The sequence below is a fragment of the Triticum urartu genome, chromosome 2A, assembly GCF_056163025.1.
Source record: "Triticum urartu cultivar PI428250 chromosome 2A, HENAU_Tu73, whole genome shotgun sequence".
NCBI classification, from domain to species: domain Eukaryota; kingdom Viridiplantae; phylum Streptophyta; class Magnoliopsida; order Poales; family Poaceae; genus Triticum; species Triticum urartu.
In genome coordinates, this window is record NC_141874.1 from 31,248,570 (window position 1) to 31,265,791 (window position 17,222).

A 17,222-nucleotide genomic window follows, 5' to 3' on the forward strand; every position below is an offset into this window, starting at 1 on the left:
TGGCCATAAAATATAAATTGAATCTGGGCTCACATAGATGATTTGACTGAGCTGCTGCAGGAGGGTGATAATTTGGGCATATGAAGGAACCGTATAAATTTCATGTCATTTAGAGATATAAAAAAGGTACTTCCTTCACAATGCTTCTAGGTGGACAAAAACTTTGGAAATTTGCCGAGGAAGATTTGCTAGGCAAATGGAGCTGAATTTTGTCGTGCGGTAATGATTTGGATAGGAAAAAGTGCCCAAAAATTCCAAGGGCAATCAAGAATATATAAATAGCACATCCTTCATAAAGTGTTGTTGTGAACAGAATAGGAAAATGAATATTGTTGAATTAGTTTTGAACTAGGCAAGGAAGGATTTTTACATATTTGATGAAGATATGCCCCAAAGAATTTATGAGATTTTTTTGGGAATTTTGGGAATGATAGAAATATAGGTTGCTTCACAACCTAGGGCAAAAACTGCCACATTGACATGACACATAGGCAAAACTGATGAGATGGCGCCTAGTCATCACAACCCACCACAATCTACAAGGCTATGACCATCTATATTGGTCATTAACAACAAGAAATAAGGCAGCGGACTAGCACTGTTTGCTTTGTGACCATTTCGTGTAAGGAAATTACGACCTTTCTGACCAAAATGGTCGCAATGGTTTAGGGTTTGGAGCCCCCTGAACAGCTTTTGACCAATTGGTCTAAAATGGTCATAAATTTACGACCAATTCTTCGAGGGTCACTGACAGAAGGTCATAAGTTGACCTGTAGTGTTAATAGTTTCCTATATAAATTTCACTACTATAGCTAGCACCAGCCTCCATGCAATGGATCTCGTTCTTATAACGTCGTGTTGCTCCTTTCCTTCTCTATCAATCGGGGAACCAAACCAAGCCAAACCAAATTGCTCGCTGGACTGCCTTCTTCACAGAGGTGAGCAGCTTTATGACCATGTTGTCGGTATGTTTTCTTTGAAGTTTTCTCCTCCATATAGCTTTTCTTTGCCTAATATCCCCCACCCATCCTCTTCCCTTACCCCCGTTCATTTCCAGATAACAGGCATGTCCCCATCGGGATGACGACATAATCGTCTATCTACAACATCTTCCTCCTCCATATGTCCCATGGTAAATTATCTCGTCTCTATCTGTCCTTTTCCCACCATGTTTCTTTGCCTAAAAAGTTCGTTTACCATGGTAGTCCACCATAGGTTGTTTGAATCTGCCGCTCCGGGGTACATTACCTAGCTTTCAATGTTTTTGTTTTCAGTTTAGCTTGGCATAGATTTATGCATTATCGTTGGCACAATCCAACCAAAGGTTGAAATATGCAAGTTGTTTCAATTGTGTCTAAATTTGGATTGAACTAATGTGCCCTGCAATATTTTCACCAATTTTAAAAACATTAACCGAATAAAATATAAATATTTTGATATGTATTATACTTAAATTACAACATTCTATTCAAAAGGTGAACATGTGCTTGGCTACCACATTAGTACTAACCTTCAACTCTTTTCAGACAGAACACTAGTAATCAGCCATCATGCAAAACAACAGCGTCAAAACCGTCCTCGATGACTTGCCCGAGTCAGTCATCACTAAAGAGATACTCGTGCGGCTACCGACAAAGGACGTCCTCCGATGCCGCGTTGTCCGCAAGTAATGGTGTCATGACATGTCGACCAACGACTTCCTTCTAACTCACCACCAACAGTGGCCATCGCTCCCAGTCATGGAGCTTATCAAGCGTGAAGGGGAATGGTATGACAGCCATCTCTTTGTATTTTGTGATGCTAGTCCTAGTGGTGCCAACTGCGAGTTGTACCGCAAGACCATTCTCTGGTACTCCCGCCCCGACCCCTATAAAGACAACCTGGTGATCCGTGCATCCTGTGGTGGCCTCCTCCTCATCTCATACTATGACCTGGGACTTTTCGAAGTCTGCAATCCAATTACCCGACAACGGGCACCTCTCCCGCTGCTTCGTGAACATGATTGGCGGATTAGAAGGACTAACATTACCAGCTTCTACCAACATTAGCCATCCGGAGGATATCATGTGCTTTACTCGATATGGAAATTGAATGAAGATCTTTTCACATTCGCAGTTGATTTCTACATCATTGCAGTGGGAGCCAATGAATCGAGGCCAATTGAACAACCACCATTGCGACAAGAGTGTTGGAAATTCACCACAGGATCGATCATATCAAATAACACGAACGCACGTACACAAAAAACTGATAGCCAAAAGTGCGTCTCGCACCCTCTAATTTCTCTCTTTATTGCTTTTCTCCTTTTCTCTACAAAACTCAAGCGCTGCTGCTGCTTATATAAGTGCAGCCACCACCCCAGCACAGGACCTACTCGTACGTTTACTATTAAACCAACACGGACACGGACTCTGCTACAGATTCCTAATTCAACTAGAGATCTGACACACATACACGTACTAGTGCTAGGAAACTACAAACCACAACTCATGATAGCTTTCCTATTCTACTACTAACACGTGCACTTTCCAAACTAATTAACCGGCAACGTTGATCAGTCTTAAACTAACTTAGGCATTGTTTGGATTATTCCAACAATCACCCCCTAATCCAAACATCCAATTCTTTACTCGACGAGACACGCAGATGACCACACGTTCATCTTGTCGTACTGATTGTTGGGAACTGTAGGGTTTGCGGTCTACCCCCTAATTCCTCTGCGCTTATCCGTGGTGCCGCTCACAATTCGCATCTCTGAGGCTAGGGGGTAGGGACCTTCTTATACTGTCTTTCCAAAGAGTCCACCTCTTATACAGATATAAGATTCCTAGTTTTTCTTCCACTAGTTTTCGGGATAGAGTCCAGATCAAATTACCAACCACGATCATATTTGTCTGTTAACGGATTCTACCCGTTATGTCCCCGGAGCACGCGCTTGTGAGCAACGCGCCATAATAGAGTGTAAATTTCTCTAATTACGTAGATCAACGTTAGGGCTGTAATCTAACTATACGATCTAGCTCCTTCTAATCATCAGTGTACCCGGGTAGTCTTTCCAATATAAATAGTATATTGTATTCCACTGATAATCGACCAGCTTCCTTAAGCATATATCACTTAAGTACATTCCACCAAGTAACAATTCCATGCTAAACATGTAAATCAATTCCATGTATAAATACATGTACAATTCCATAATGAGGTATTCCGAATATTAGTAATTCCTAGTAATTTGAATATAGTTGCAGGACACATAATTCCAACATCTCCCACTTGTCCCAAACGACCATTCAAATATTCGTAAAACCATAGCCTTAATATGCTTGCCAAATACCTCCTGACTAAGAGGCTTAGTCAAGGGATCAACAATCATATTAACACAATGTTGAAAACCCACAAATATATAAATATAGTGATACTTCCCTTCAATATGTTTCCTTGCTGTCACACGAGAGACTTTAAATTTCCGCCTAATTATTCCAGCATAGTTGTCCTCGGCGTCTCGAGTATTGTTTCCTCGAGTGTAATTCCACCTTTATAGGCACCTTGAGTATTTTGTTTCCTCAAGTGAATTTCCACATCAATTATTTCCAACCACATATATCAATAATATGAATAATTCCACATCGAGTCAAGTATAAGATAACCATGTTGAATAAAATTTTAAAACCACATACATATCAAATCCAATCACTAAATGAAGTTCCATCAGTAACCATGCTTTGTAAGAAATTCCTGACTTCGGTCAGTGAACCTGCACCATATTAGTACTTAAAACAATAATTGAATATGCGTACCTGGACTTATTTCTCATCTCGTAGATAGAATGATAACTTCCTCAATGTGTTTACCTTTAATATAAATTTCAGAACAAGTGACAGGTTGTGATGCACTTTCCACAATCTTATATGATGTGTGAGATTCCCTTAGCTGTTCGTCTTTCCTTCCATTGCTTGAATGCAACATAAATTCCGGTAGCTAAGGTATGATAATATAATGAAGATACATATCAATTCCAGTACCATTTATTGTTCCATTTTTCCTCAGGAGTTCAAATATAATTCCTCACTAAGTATGATTTCCTTTATCAAAGGTATTTTTAACATATTTGCAATTTTCCATAGAGAAACACTTCAAAATATTTTCTATGTATTTCCACTCCCGAAACATTGGAAGCTCCAGAAATTCCTTTCATATGAAAGTTAGAAAATGACCAAGCTTACACTTCCATCAATGTGAGTTATCAATGCACAAACAGCCAAAGAATGTTAATGTATACAATATAATGTAAACTATTTTACACTTACATTTGTAGATGGCCGCCTTGCTTCATTTAAAAAACCATATGACCTGCTATTCCATTGATGTGAAGCTTGTTATAAGACCATACATTAATATACTCAATTAGCAAACCATGTCTTTAGTTCCTCTTCCCTATATTCCAGGAGAGAGAGTTTCCATAAAGTATATGTTCCTTTTGTGTAAAGAACTGAATAGCAAGAGTGATATTATAATATTCCAATGAGCCAAATTTCCTTACAAAAAAAAGCTTACAAACAATGGGCTTGCGGTTGTTTGGTATGATAATAACTTCCCAAACTATATATTTCCTTATTGAGTTTATTCCTTCCCGCATTTCTTCCACTCATAGTTGACATTGATGAAAAATTTAATCCTTCTTAGGAGTTTTCCTCTAGTATTTAGAGTGACTTCCCCCCCAAAATCACATAACAATTATCCAAAGATTACATTCCAAGTTAATTCCTCCCACTTATCCTAAGCATGTCATGTTGGGAGTGTCACTTGTAGTTTCCTTGGGGTCAAGATTATATTCCAGTATGATTGTCAATAATTCCACCCTTGATGATAAAAATGATTGTGTTCCTACTTTCCACCAGTATTCATTTTCCAGATAACTAAGGAAACACCCTTTGATCCACTAGAAGAACCATGAAAAAATTCCTGGTGTGCGCTTTGTAATAACTGTGAATTTCATGCCAAAATAGAATATTTCCTTCCAGCCAAGTGACTGTACTAGATGGAGAAAGATACAACAAATGACAGTACACAATGCTTCTTTCCAAACAAACAAGGGGGTATACAAGACAGTCAATTCCTCTGTTCAATTGTGGAGTGTACGGTATATAACAATGGTGAATAATTCCATGCTCTTTACATACAAACGATATATTCCTGAAGTGTACTTCCCCCACCAATCGGTTGTTAAAACTATGATATTATTTAATCAACTGATTTTCCACTTCAGTATAACATGTGACCAGCACAATAAAACCTTCCGACTTGTATAATAAAATATAAGCATAACCATGTAAAAGTGTAATCATGGAAGAGTGAGATGAAATAAACAATGTGACCTCTAGTGGGGATGTCCAAAGAAATACCGTAAGTATATAAAAAGGAAATGATGTGAAGCCCTTTCATCTCCTTCCACCTTAATAAACAAGGTGTATTAAAAAAACACATATATGCTTCACATGTATCATTAGTCCTCCCACTAAAGTTTAAAATTCCAGAATCAATAAGCCTCTTGATCCAGTTCCAAGATATGTGACCAAGTCATTGATGGTGTAGATGATAAGATTCCAAGCATGTGTTCCCGTTGTCGATATTCCTCCATATGGAGTAATCTTTGCCCAATAAAAAAAATTGGTCTACCAACTTCCAATGGACATCAAGAAAGATGGACCATTGTGTGAAAATCATAATGCACTAATTTAACCATTGAGCAATATTTCCACTCTCCCTTTTCCAAATAGTATGTCATAATCAATAGGTTCCAAGATGGAGCAATAGATTAAATCCCTTCTCACTGAAGTTGAATAGCCTGTCCTATAACAATAATAGTTTTCCTCCACAAAAGGAGTTTGATGGCATAATTTCCAATCCAAAGTATATCAAATTCACAATTAATTCCTAAGTACATTAGTTTTCCCTTCGGAATTGTTGCATGCCAATAAAATTGCTATTGTACTCCAATATACATGATGTATATAAACAAACACCATACTCCATCTATTTTTAAAAGAAATAGCCACAAATAAAAATATAGTGCAAACATTAACATCAGACATACCGATAAATGAAGAGCAAATTTCCTGGAGTGACCCCCAGCTTCCTCTTTGAATAAGTGATGCTCAATAATGACACTTCTCCGAAATCCCTTTCCAGGTTATGTGTAATTTTCCGGACAATATTTCCACCATAGAAATTTTCAATGTAATCATTTGCTCCATGCAGTGCATCCACACATTTAACCCAGAGTCCTCCTTAAGTTCTTCCAAGGAGTGGACTTATTTTCCTTGTATGACGTACATGCAGTAGATTAGGAATCAAACAAGTTAGTCCGTTAATCAACATATAATATAATATAATAAATTAATTAATAGATACTAGTTGGATTTGTAATTAGCGTCCCTTCCCTTGTAGCACGCCTGTACAGGTGCAAGTGGATCTTCCAGCCGTCCGGTTGGCCGTGCAGTTGGCCAGATGGTAGGCCCAATAAACAACAACAACAAAATCCTTCTCCTTCCTTCAACTAATGCACTTTCTGAGCAGTTGCTCGTGCGGATTGCCAATCGTCGAGTGAAAAATTTGTAGCAGCGGCAGCCTCATCAGGGTAGAAGACACGCCGATTAGGATTCCTCGACGGGTTCCGTCGTCAGCTAGATTCCAAAGCAAGGCATCGGCAGCAATGCACATACAAAGCTAACCTGATTGATTCCTAGACAGCCCGTACGTAGCAAAGCTAGGCTTGACTTAATTCTTTCCTTGATCCATGTGAATTAAAAATTGCATGTCCTTTTCTTTCCAATCTTTCTTGATCTTCCACGTGAGCTAGGCTTGCCCCTTGATTTCCTCGTTCCAAGTGCAAAGGCAGAAGCATTAGGACTAGATGACCTCGATCAGTGTGCGACTTCAGAAAGCAATAAAGCAATCTTCCACGAGACCTGTGCTATTGGATTGATGGACCGTGACCATAAAGAGCATCACGTGAAGAAAATTCAGTGCGTAGTCAGGGCGCTGCCAGTACTTGCACGATCGTGTGCACGACGACGGGAGTTTGATAAACACGTATCACCGAGCTACTAGGAGCGGATATTATATTCTTTCTCGACCTGTGTTAGATCGATGTGACGGGGAGGAGATTGAAACGGACAACCGCGGAAGACGATCGGCGCAGAGTACGCAGCGGATTTAATCACGCACCGCACAGAGACCATGAGAGCATGGCCGATCAGCATCGGCGGCGGTGAACCTAGCTCAGATGCCAATGTTGGGAATTGTAGGGTTTGCGGTCTACCCCTAATTCCTCTGTGCTGATCTGTGGTGCCGCTCACAATTCGCATCTCTGAGTCTAGGGGGTAGGGACCTTCTTATACTGTCTTTCCAAAGAGTCCACCTCTTATACAGATATAAGATTCCTAGTTTTTCTTCCACTAGTTTCCGGGATAGAGTCCAGATCAAATTACCAACCACGATCATATTTGTCTGTTAACGGATTCTACCCGTTATGTCCCCGGAGCACGCGCTTGTGAGCAACGCGCCATAATAGAGTGTAAATTTCTCTAATTACGTAGATCAACGTTAGGGCTGTAATCTAACTATACGATCTAGCTCCTTCTAATCATCAGTGTACCCGGGTAGTCTTTCCAATATAAATAGTATATTGTATTCCACTGATAATCGACCAGCTTCCTTAAGCATATATCACTTAAGTACATTCCACCAAGTAACAATTCCATGCTAAACATGTAAATCAATTCCATGTATAAATACATGTACAATTCCATAATGAGGTATTCCGAATATTAGTAATTCCTAGTAATTTGAATATAGTTGCAGGACACATAATTCCAACATCTCCCACTTGTCCCAAACGACCATTCAAATATTCGTAAAACCATAGCCTTAACATGCTTGCCAAATACCTCCTGACTAAAAGGCTTAGTCAAGTGATCAACAATCATATTAACACAATGTTGAAAACCCACAAATATATAAATATAGTGATACTTCCCTTCAATATGTTTCCTTGCTGTGACACGAGAGACTTTAAATTTCCGCCTAATTATTCCAGCATAGTTGTCCTCGGCGTCTCGAGTATTATTTCCTCGAGTGTAATTCCACCTTTATAGGCACCTTGAGTATTTTGTTTCCTCAAGTGAATTTCCACATCAATTATTTCCAACCACATATATCAATAATATGAATAATTCCACATCGAGTCAAGTATAAGATAACCATGTTGAATAAAATTTTAAAACCACATACATATCAAATCCAATCACTAAATGAAGTTCCATCAGTAACCATGCTTTGTAAGAAATTCCTGACTTCGGTCAGTGAACCTGCACCATATTAGTACTTAAAACAATAATTGAATATGCGTACCTGGACTTATTTCTCATCTCGTAGATAGAAGGATAACTTCCTCAATGTGTTTACCTTTAATATAAATTTCAGAACAAGTGACAGGTTGTGATGCACTTTCCACAATCTTATATGATGTGTGAGATTCCCTTAGCTGCTCGTCTTTCCTTCCATTGCTTGAATGCAACATAAATTCCGGTAGCTAAGGTATGATAATATAATGAAGATACATATCAATTCCAGTACCATTTATTGTTCCATTTTTCCTCAGGAGTTCAAATATAATTCCTCACTAAGTATGATTTCCTTTATCAAAGGTATTTTTAACATATTTGCAATTTTCCATAGAGAAACACTTCAAAATATTTTCTATGTATTTCCACTCCCGAAACATTGGAAGCTCCAGAAATTCCTTTCATATGAAAGTTAGAAAATGACCAAGCTTACACTTCCATCTATGTGAGTTATCAATGCACAAACAGCCAAAGAATGTTAATGTATACAATATAATGTAAACTATTTTACACTTACATTTGTAGATGGCCGCCTTGCTTCATTTAAAAAACCATATGACCTGCTATTCCATTGATGTGAAGCTTGTTATAAGACCATACATTAATATACTCAATTAGCAAACCATGTCTTTAGTTCCTCTTCCCTATATTCCAGGAGAGAGAGTTTCCATAAAGTATATGTTCCTTTTGTGTAAAGAACTGAATAGCAAGAGTGATATTATAATATTCCAATGAGCCAAATTTCCTTACAAAAAAAAGCTTACAAACAATGGGCTTGCGGTTGTTTGGTATGATAATAACTTCCCAAACTATATATTTCCTTATTGAGTTTATTCCTTCCCGCATTTCTTCCACTCATAGTTGACATTGATGAAAAATTTAATCCTTCTTAGGAGTTTTCCTCTAGTATTTAGAGTGACTTCCCCCCCAAAATCACATAACAATTATCCAGAGATTACATTCCAAGTTAATTCCTCCCACTTATCCTAAGCATGTCATGTTGGGAGTGTCACTTGTAGTTTCCTTGGGGTCACGATTATATTCTAGTATGATTGTCAATAATTCCACCCTTGATGATAAAAATTATTGTGTTCCTACTTTCCACCAGTATTCATTTTCCAGATAACTAAGGAAACACCCTTTGATCCACTAGAAGAACCATGAAAAAATTCCTGGTGTGCGCTTTGTAATAACTGTGAATTTCATGCCAAAATAGAATATTTCCTTCCAGCCAAGTGACTGTACTAGATGGAGAAAGATACAACAAATGACAGTACACAATGCTTCTTTCCAAACAAACAAGGGGGTATACAAGACAGTCAATTCCTCTGTTCAATTGTGGAGTGTACGGTATATGACAATGGTGAATAATTCCATGCTCTTTACATACAAACGATATATTCCTGAAGTGTACTTCCCCCACCAATCGGTTGTTAAAACTATGATATTATTTAATCAACTGATTTTCCACTTCAGTATAACATGTGACCAGCACAATAAAACCTTCCGACTTGTATAATAAAATATAAGCATAACCATGTAAAAGTGTAATCATGGAAGAGTGAGATGAAATAAACAATGTGACCTCTAGTGGAAATACCGTAAGTATATAAAAAGGAAACGATGTGAAGCCCTTTCATCTCCTTCCACCTTAATAAACAAGGTGTATTAAAAAAACACATATATGCTTCACATGTATCATTAGTCCTCCCACTAAAGTTTAAAATTCCAGAATCAATAAGCCTCTTGATCCAGTTCCAAGATATATGACCAAGTCATTGATGGTGTAGATGATAAGATTCCAAGCATGTGTTCCCGTTGTCGATATTCCTCCATATGGAGTAATCTTTGCCCAATAAAAAAAATTGGTCTACCAACTTCCAATGGACATCAAGGATATCACCCGGACACCAAGGAACAACGATTACCCAGACTACCAGCCACGCTGCCACATCTTAGCGTGCTACATGTAGACTAAACGCATAGTCTCATGCAGGAACTCAACTTAACTGGTCCGCGTCCATCTTCACGATGATCTTCATCTTCTTGTGGGTTGCTTGCACACGGGGAGATGCATCTCTTCACCCGTCACATTTTCACATATTCTCAGTGTCGCCGATGCCACATCTTATCAAACGACACCTCATGTCCAGCGGCAACACAACTCACCATATACGCGCAACTCATCTTCACCGTATATGAACTCACCGGAACTCTACCACCACGAACGGAAACGCAAGGCACAAATTCCTTTTTCCGCCTGCTCTTGTTCACAATTCTCCTCTGTCAGTGATGCATCTCAACTGCAGCAGAAGCTTCACACACCTAAGCTCTTGGACGCACCTTACAAGAACTCATGTGCACACCTTGACGACAGCTCGCAACTTTGTAGCCTCTTCCTCGCTCCCCTCGAGCGACGATCTTGACGAGATCTCCTAGCACCGCACCTCGGCACTACCACTCCCGTCAACCTCTTCCAGGTCGTTTTGTCGAACGAGAATCACTCGTCGCCTCGCTTGCGACCGCGTCCTCGCCACCTTCTTGTCACCGCTCCATCGAACGACAACTGCCTGATCCTCCTTGTCACCGCTCGAACGACAATTGCTCGATCATCCACGTCACTTCACCACCTAGCAACTATATTGCCCGCTCCTCCTCGTCGCTACACCGGCGACTGTATTCCCCGTCTCGAGGCGCTAGCAGGGTCGCCACCCCGGGGCAAGCGTAGCTTCACTCGAACCTTGCTCTAGATACCAATTGTTGGAAATTCACCACAGGATCGATCACATCAAATAACACGAACGCACGTGCACAAAAAACTGATAGCCAAGAGTGCGTCTCGCACCCTCTAATTCCTCTAGTTGGCCGAGGCACGTGTCGTGCACTTATATAAGAAGCAGCAGCGCTTGAGTTTTGTACCAAAGAGAAAAGGAGAAAAGCAATAAAGAGAGGAATTAGAGGGTGCGAGACACACTCTTTGCTATCAGTTTTTTTGTGCACGTGCGCTCGTGTTATTTGATGTGATCGATCCTGTGGTGAATTCCCAACAAAGGGATGATGGATAAACTGATAGTTTCTTCCAATGCACCAGTCCCCTTCCATGGAAACCTTCATTGGGTATTAAGACGTCATTATATTAGCTATAGCTCCAGCAACATAATGGTGTTCGACACCACGGTTGAGACATTTCGATGGATGTGTCATCCTCCTAGGCAGTACCCTTGGATATCGTTGTTGGAATTGGATGGAGTGTTTTCTATCTGCAATAGTTATGATGGTATCGTTTTAGATATTTATGGCATGCATGACTACAAAACCGAGGTGTGGACTTTAATGTACTGTATTGACCTAATGACATTGGAGGCGTCGCCGTCGCTCAGTTTAAGGGCGAGAACTCTACGTAGGATTGCTACACTCAATGAGCATGAGATGTTGATTGAGTTTCCAGGGTGTGTTCTACATTGTGACATTGGCGGTAAGTTTCTTGGAAAGATGGAGTGCAATGAGGATGAAGATAACCGCATGTGTATTACTCCGTTTCGCTTCCAGGAAAACATTTGTCAACTTCCTTTCTTTGGAATGAAAGAAGATTATGGTGCCTGGTGGCTGCTAGAAGAAGGAGATGATGAGAAGTGTTATTACATATGGTCATAAATTGCATTTCTTCTTTGCATTATCACGAGGTTCTAGTTTGATGAGCCTCAGAGTATAAGTGCTTTTGAACCAGAGGAGCTAGTGATATTTGTCATTCTTAGTTGGTCCGAGTTTTTTTATGTTAATTGGATGTTTTGCCTCAAGATTCATTGTACCATTCATGCACTATGTTGCAAACTATGGATAATTTATTTTATGGAATTATTGCACTTTTTACAATTTGATTTGACTCTACTCTCTTATTGCCATGAGTATAATTCAGTGACTGACGCCGCGGGCGCTACCCTTTGCAAGCAGCACAAAGTGCTTGGGTGCAACCTGGAGTATTAACTGCACACTCGTACATGTTTGTTTTCAGGGGTGAACTTGAGCTTCTCCTTAACCAGTTAAGTTTTAATCCAAAGAAGTTGAATTCTTCTCATATATAAAGGGAAGAACGGATCCTTTCGTTATGAATATATATAGTGAATCATTCTGAGTATCTCATGAACTAATTCCAAATCATTATGCAAACATAATTAGGGCCAGTTCCAAAGCAAAACCAATAGTAACTAGAGATTAATGCATCAATGTCATACCGGTAGCAAACAACTAACTCAAACATTGACCTTCGTGTCACAACTACTAGCCTCAACTACAACCTTCCATTGAAGTTGATAAACACAGCAGGTCAAGAACCTAAAAATTGACCTTCCAATTCTAGTGGTGCAACCCAGTGTTACTGAGGTTTCTACCAATCCCTGCAAATACTAGACATAGATTAGAGTGAGCAAGTTATCAAAAAATACATTGAAGCTCAAAGCTCAATTTGTTTCCATTGGAAGCTCATGATCTGTAGTGGGTCAACATTAATTTCACATACAAACAGTGGAAGGAAATTTCACTGAGGTTGCACTACCAATAGTACTAACAGAAAATATTCTAATTTTGTTTACAACGTAACCAACCTAACATATACTCAAACAAAGCTAATATAACTGAAACACATGAGGTACGATCTACGATGGAGCATCAACATGTACTCAAATGCAAATGCTCCCACACATTAGAAAGTGCATAGGCTTTGGACATGTATCAAATTTTAAATTGGCCAAGGATCTTCAATTAATTGGTTTACTAGCTTTCTGAAAATATTAAATCCATAGCTCTGCTTGTACCCCAAGTTAAATTGAGTCTATTGATCTTTTCCTATCTCATGAACTAGCATGATAGCTCACATAACACCGAAGAACATAAGTAAACAAGTTGCTCGTAAGCTAGTTTTTGCGTTTTGAGGCTAACGTTGTGGTATCTGAACACCTCTAACAATAGAGGTCATAGTACATATGTCCTTGCCTCCTTCGGTTGTTGCTTTGTCATGGACTCACCCTAGCAATCCTGGGATCTATATGGTTACATTTGCTGATGGGATATACATCTTTTATTATTTACGTAATGTGGGGCCTTTTTTGAGATCTGCATAATACTTTTTCAACACCATGCACCATTTTGTACTTTCCTGCCAAATCTAATAAATTGGTGATCAAATGATAGATTGATAGTTGATTGACCCTGTTTTAGACATAGCGATATCATATGGTAGATTTATTAACATGCGGAGTAAATATGGGATACAACAAACCCCTAATTAACCTTAGAACTTTTTTAGCATTGAAAACAAACTTTGACTGTTTTATGTTCTTTTCTGAACTTGATCTTTTGGTATTGTTTTATATATTCATATTGTATAAGAAAAAATCATTTACATGTTTGTTTCAAAAAGTATTCTCAGTTCTTCACATTACTTATTTTATTAGGACTTTATACATATTATAGTACAAATTAAATTAGTGGTCAGAAAGAGCATCTGGGGTCTACTATCTCAAGTTGAGTTGAGTATTTGTTGAAAGAGAAGAAGAAGCGGGAATTAAAGTAGAAAGACCATATATGTGTACAAAACATCAATGGAGGTGCTTGAAGCCTACTACACGTGATAGGCGTTGGGATTCCCCAAAGAAGAAGGGCGAAATAGTGTAGTAGCAAAAATTATTTTCCTCAGTTAAGAACCAGGGTTTATCGAACCAATATGAGGCACCGCACATACAAGATAAGAGGTACCTAAACACACACACACAAAGCAAATGCTTGCACCCAACAACAGTAGGAGGGTTGTCAATCCCCCTGTTCTCGTCAATTGGAAGGATGAAATCTGATAGTGGTTGAGGGGGTCCTGGATTAGGGGGTGTCCGGATGGCCGGACTATACCTTCAGCCGGACTCCTGGACTATGAAGATACAAGATTGAAGACTTCGTCCCGTGTCTGGAAGGGACTTTCCTTGACGTGGAAGGCAAGCTTGGCGATACGGATATGTAGATCTCCTACCATTGTAACCGACTTTGTGTAGCCCTAACCCTCTCCGGTGTCTATATAAACCGGAGGGTTTTAGTCCATAGGACAACATACAGAACAATAATCATACCATAGGCTAGCTTCTAGGGTTTAGCCTCTCCGATCTCGTGGTAGATCTACTCTTGTACTACCCATATCATCAATATTAATCAAGCAGGACGCAGGGTTTTACCTCCATCAAGAGGGCCTGAACCTGGGTAAAACTTCGTGTCCCTTGCCTCCTGTTACCATCCGGCCTAGACGCACAGTTCGGGACCCCCTACCCGAGATCCGCCGGTTTTGACACCGACTTTGGTGCTTTCATTGAGAGTTCCTATGTGTCATCGCCGTGAGGCTTGATGGCTCCTACAATCATCAATAGCGATGCAGTCCAGGGTGAGACCTTCCTCCCCGGACAGATCTTCGTCTTCGGCGGCTTCGCACTGCGGGCCAATTCACTTGGCCATCTGGAGTAGATCGAAAGCTATGCCCCTGGCCGTCAGGTCAGATTTGGAAGTTTAAACTACACGGCTGACAACCGCGGGGACTTGATCTTTGACGGATTCGAGCCACTGCCAAGCGTGTCGCACTGTCACGACGAGCATGATCTAGCTCTGCCGCCGAACAGTGCCCTGGAGGCCGCACCCGCATCGGTTTCGACCCTTAATTCGGAGCCAACTGCGCCGATTGAGGATGGGTGGTTGGACGCCGCCTTGAGGGCTGCGATCCCAATGGCGATCGAGCCGAACACCAGCCCCGCACTCCGCGAGACTCGTGACCCCAAGGAGCCGGACTCCTCTCCGGACTCCGAACCCTCCGCGCCCCTGCCGATCGAATCCGACTGGGATCATGGAGTTTACTGCCGCGGACATCTTTCAGCGCTCGCCTTTCGGCGATATTCTGAAGACACTAAAGTCTCTCTCTTTATCAGGAGAGCCTGGCCGGACTACGGTCAGCAAGGTCGGGATACGGACGATGAAGAAATTCAAAGCCCACCCACCACCCACTTTGTAGCCACTGTCGACGATTTAACCGACATGCTTGACTTCGACTCTGAAAACATCGACGGTATGGACGACGATGCGGGAGGCGAAGAAGAACCATCGCCCACCTCATCATATGACGTATACATGGTGGACGCACCAAAAGATGATGACGAGGAGCGGAAGGACGCACCGAAGGCTTGTTCCCTCGAGAAGCAGTCAAAGCGGCGACGTAAGCACCGCCCCAAATCCCGCGTTGACAGAAATAACGATCACACAGATCCAGCGCTGGAGCAGGGCGAACCGCTGCCGGACAACGGCAATCCGGATAATCAAACCGAACAAACAAATTCTATCAAGGATAATAGTCCGGACGACATAACGCCGGACAGGCACCCGGAGCAGCAGAATGCCCGTAAAAGGCTTGTTGCCACCGCGGGGGGTCTTAAAAAGCAGAAGCAAAGGCTCAAGGCTGCGCAAGACACACTCCAAGTCAGATGGAGTAAAATACTCAACACAGCAGCAAGGTACGGCGACAATCGCCCCTCTAAGAGCTACCCAAAGCGGAAGCTGCTACCTGAGTTCGATGAGGAGGCTTCAGACCCCCCACAACCAAATATCAAATCATCCACCTGGCCGGATAGACGACCCCTCTACCAACACAGAGCGGCATACAACGCCACTCACAAAACAACACGCTACCCATGCGAGGGCTCGCACCCAAAGGACGGTGCAACAAGATCCATTTATGGACCACGCAAGCGCGCCCCAGCATAAAATGCAACACAACAAACATCCGAGCAACGCGGTACACCCAGCTACAGGGGTGCCGCACACCCCCTATGTTTCACCGATGAGGTGCTGGACCATGAATTTCCAGAGGGATTCAAACCCGTAAACATAGAGGCATACGACGGAACAACAGACCCTGGGGTCTGGATTGAGGACTACATCCTTCATATCCATATGGCTCGAGGAGATGATCTCCACGCCATCAAGTACTTACCCCTCAAGCTCAAAGGGCCAGCTCGTCACTGGCTTAAAGGCCTCCCCGAAAGCTCCATTGGAAGTTGGGAAGAGCTCGAAGACGCCTTTCGGACAAATTTTCAAGGGACTTATGTCCGACCTCCAGATGCGGACGGTTTGAGTCATATAACTCAACAGCCTGGAGAGTCAGCCCGAAAGCTTTGGAACAGGTTTCTTACTAAAAAGAACCAGATTGTCGACTGTCCGGACAGCGAAGCCTTGGCAGCTTTTAAGCATAGCGTCCGTGACGAATGGCTCGCCAGACACCTCAGCCAAAATAAGCCGAGAACGATGGCCGCATTAACAAACCTCATGACCCGCTTTTGCGCGGGTGAGGACAGCTGGCTAGCCAGATGCAGCACTAGCGACCCCAGTACATCTGAAGTTAGAGATGGAAATGGTATATTACGGCGCAACAGCAATAACAAACACCGGAATAAAGAAGACAGCACGAAGGGCACGGCAGTAAACGCCGGATTCAAAAGCTCTCGGCCAGGTCAGCAAAAGCCGCCCTCTAAAGGCACCAGGGATGAACTATCCAGCCTCAACTAAATTCTGGACCAAGTATGTCAGATCCATAGTACCCCTGGTAAACCTGCTAATCATACCCACAGAGAATGTTGGGTCTTCAAGCAGTCCGGCAAGCTCAACGCCGTACACAAGGGGGATGATACACCAAGTGAAGACGAGGATGAGCCTCCCAAACAAGACACTGGGGAACAAAAGAAATTTCCACCAGAAGTCAAAACAGTAAACGTGTTACACGTGATCAAGGGAAAAAACAAC

At 41.5% G+C, this 17,222-nt stretch overlaps 1 pseudogene; it reads left to right on the forward strand.

Annotated features, from left to right (window-relative positions):
- Positions 1–1,550: 1,550 nt before the first annotated feature.
- Positions 1,551–12,059, forward strand: LOC147983226 (F-box protein At5g49610-like; annotated as a pseudogene).
- Positions 12,060–17,222: the final 5,163 nt, after the last annotated feature.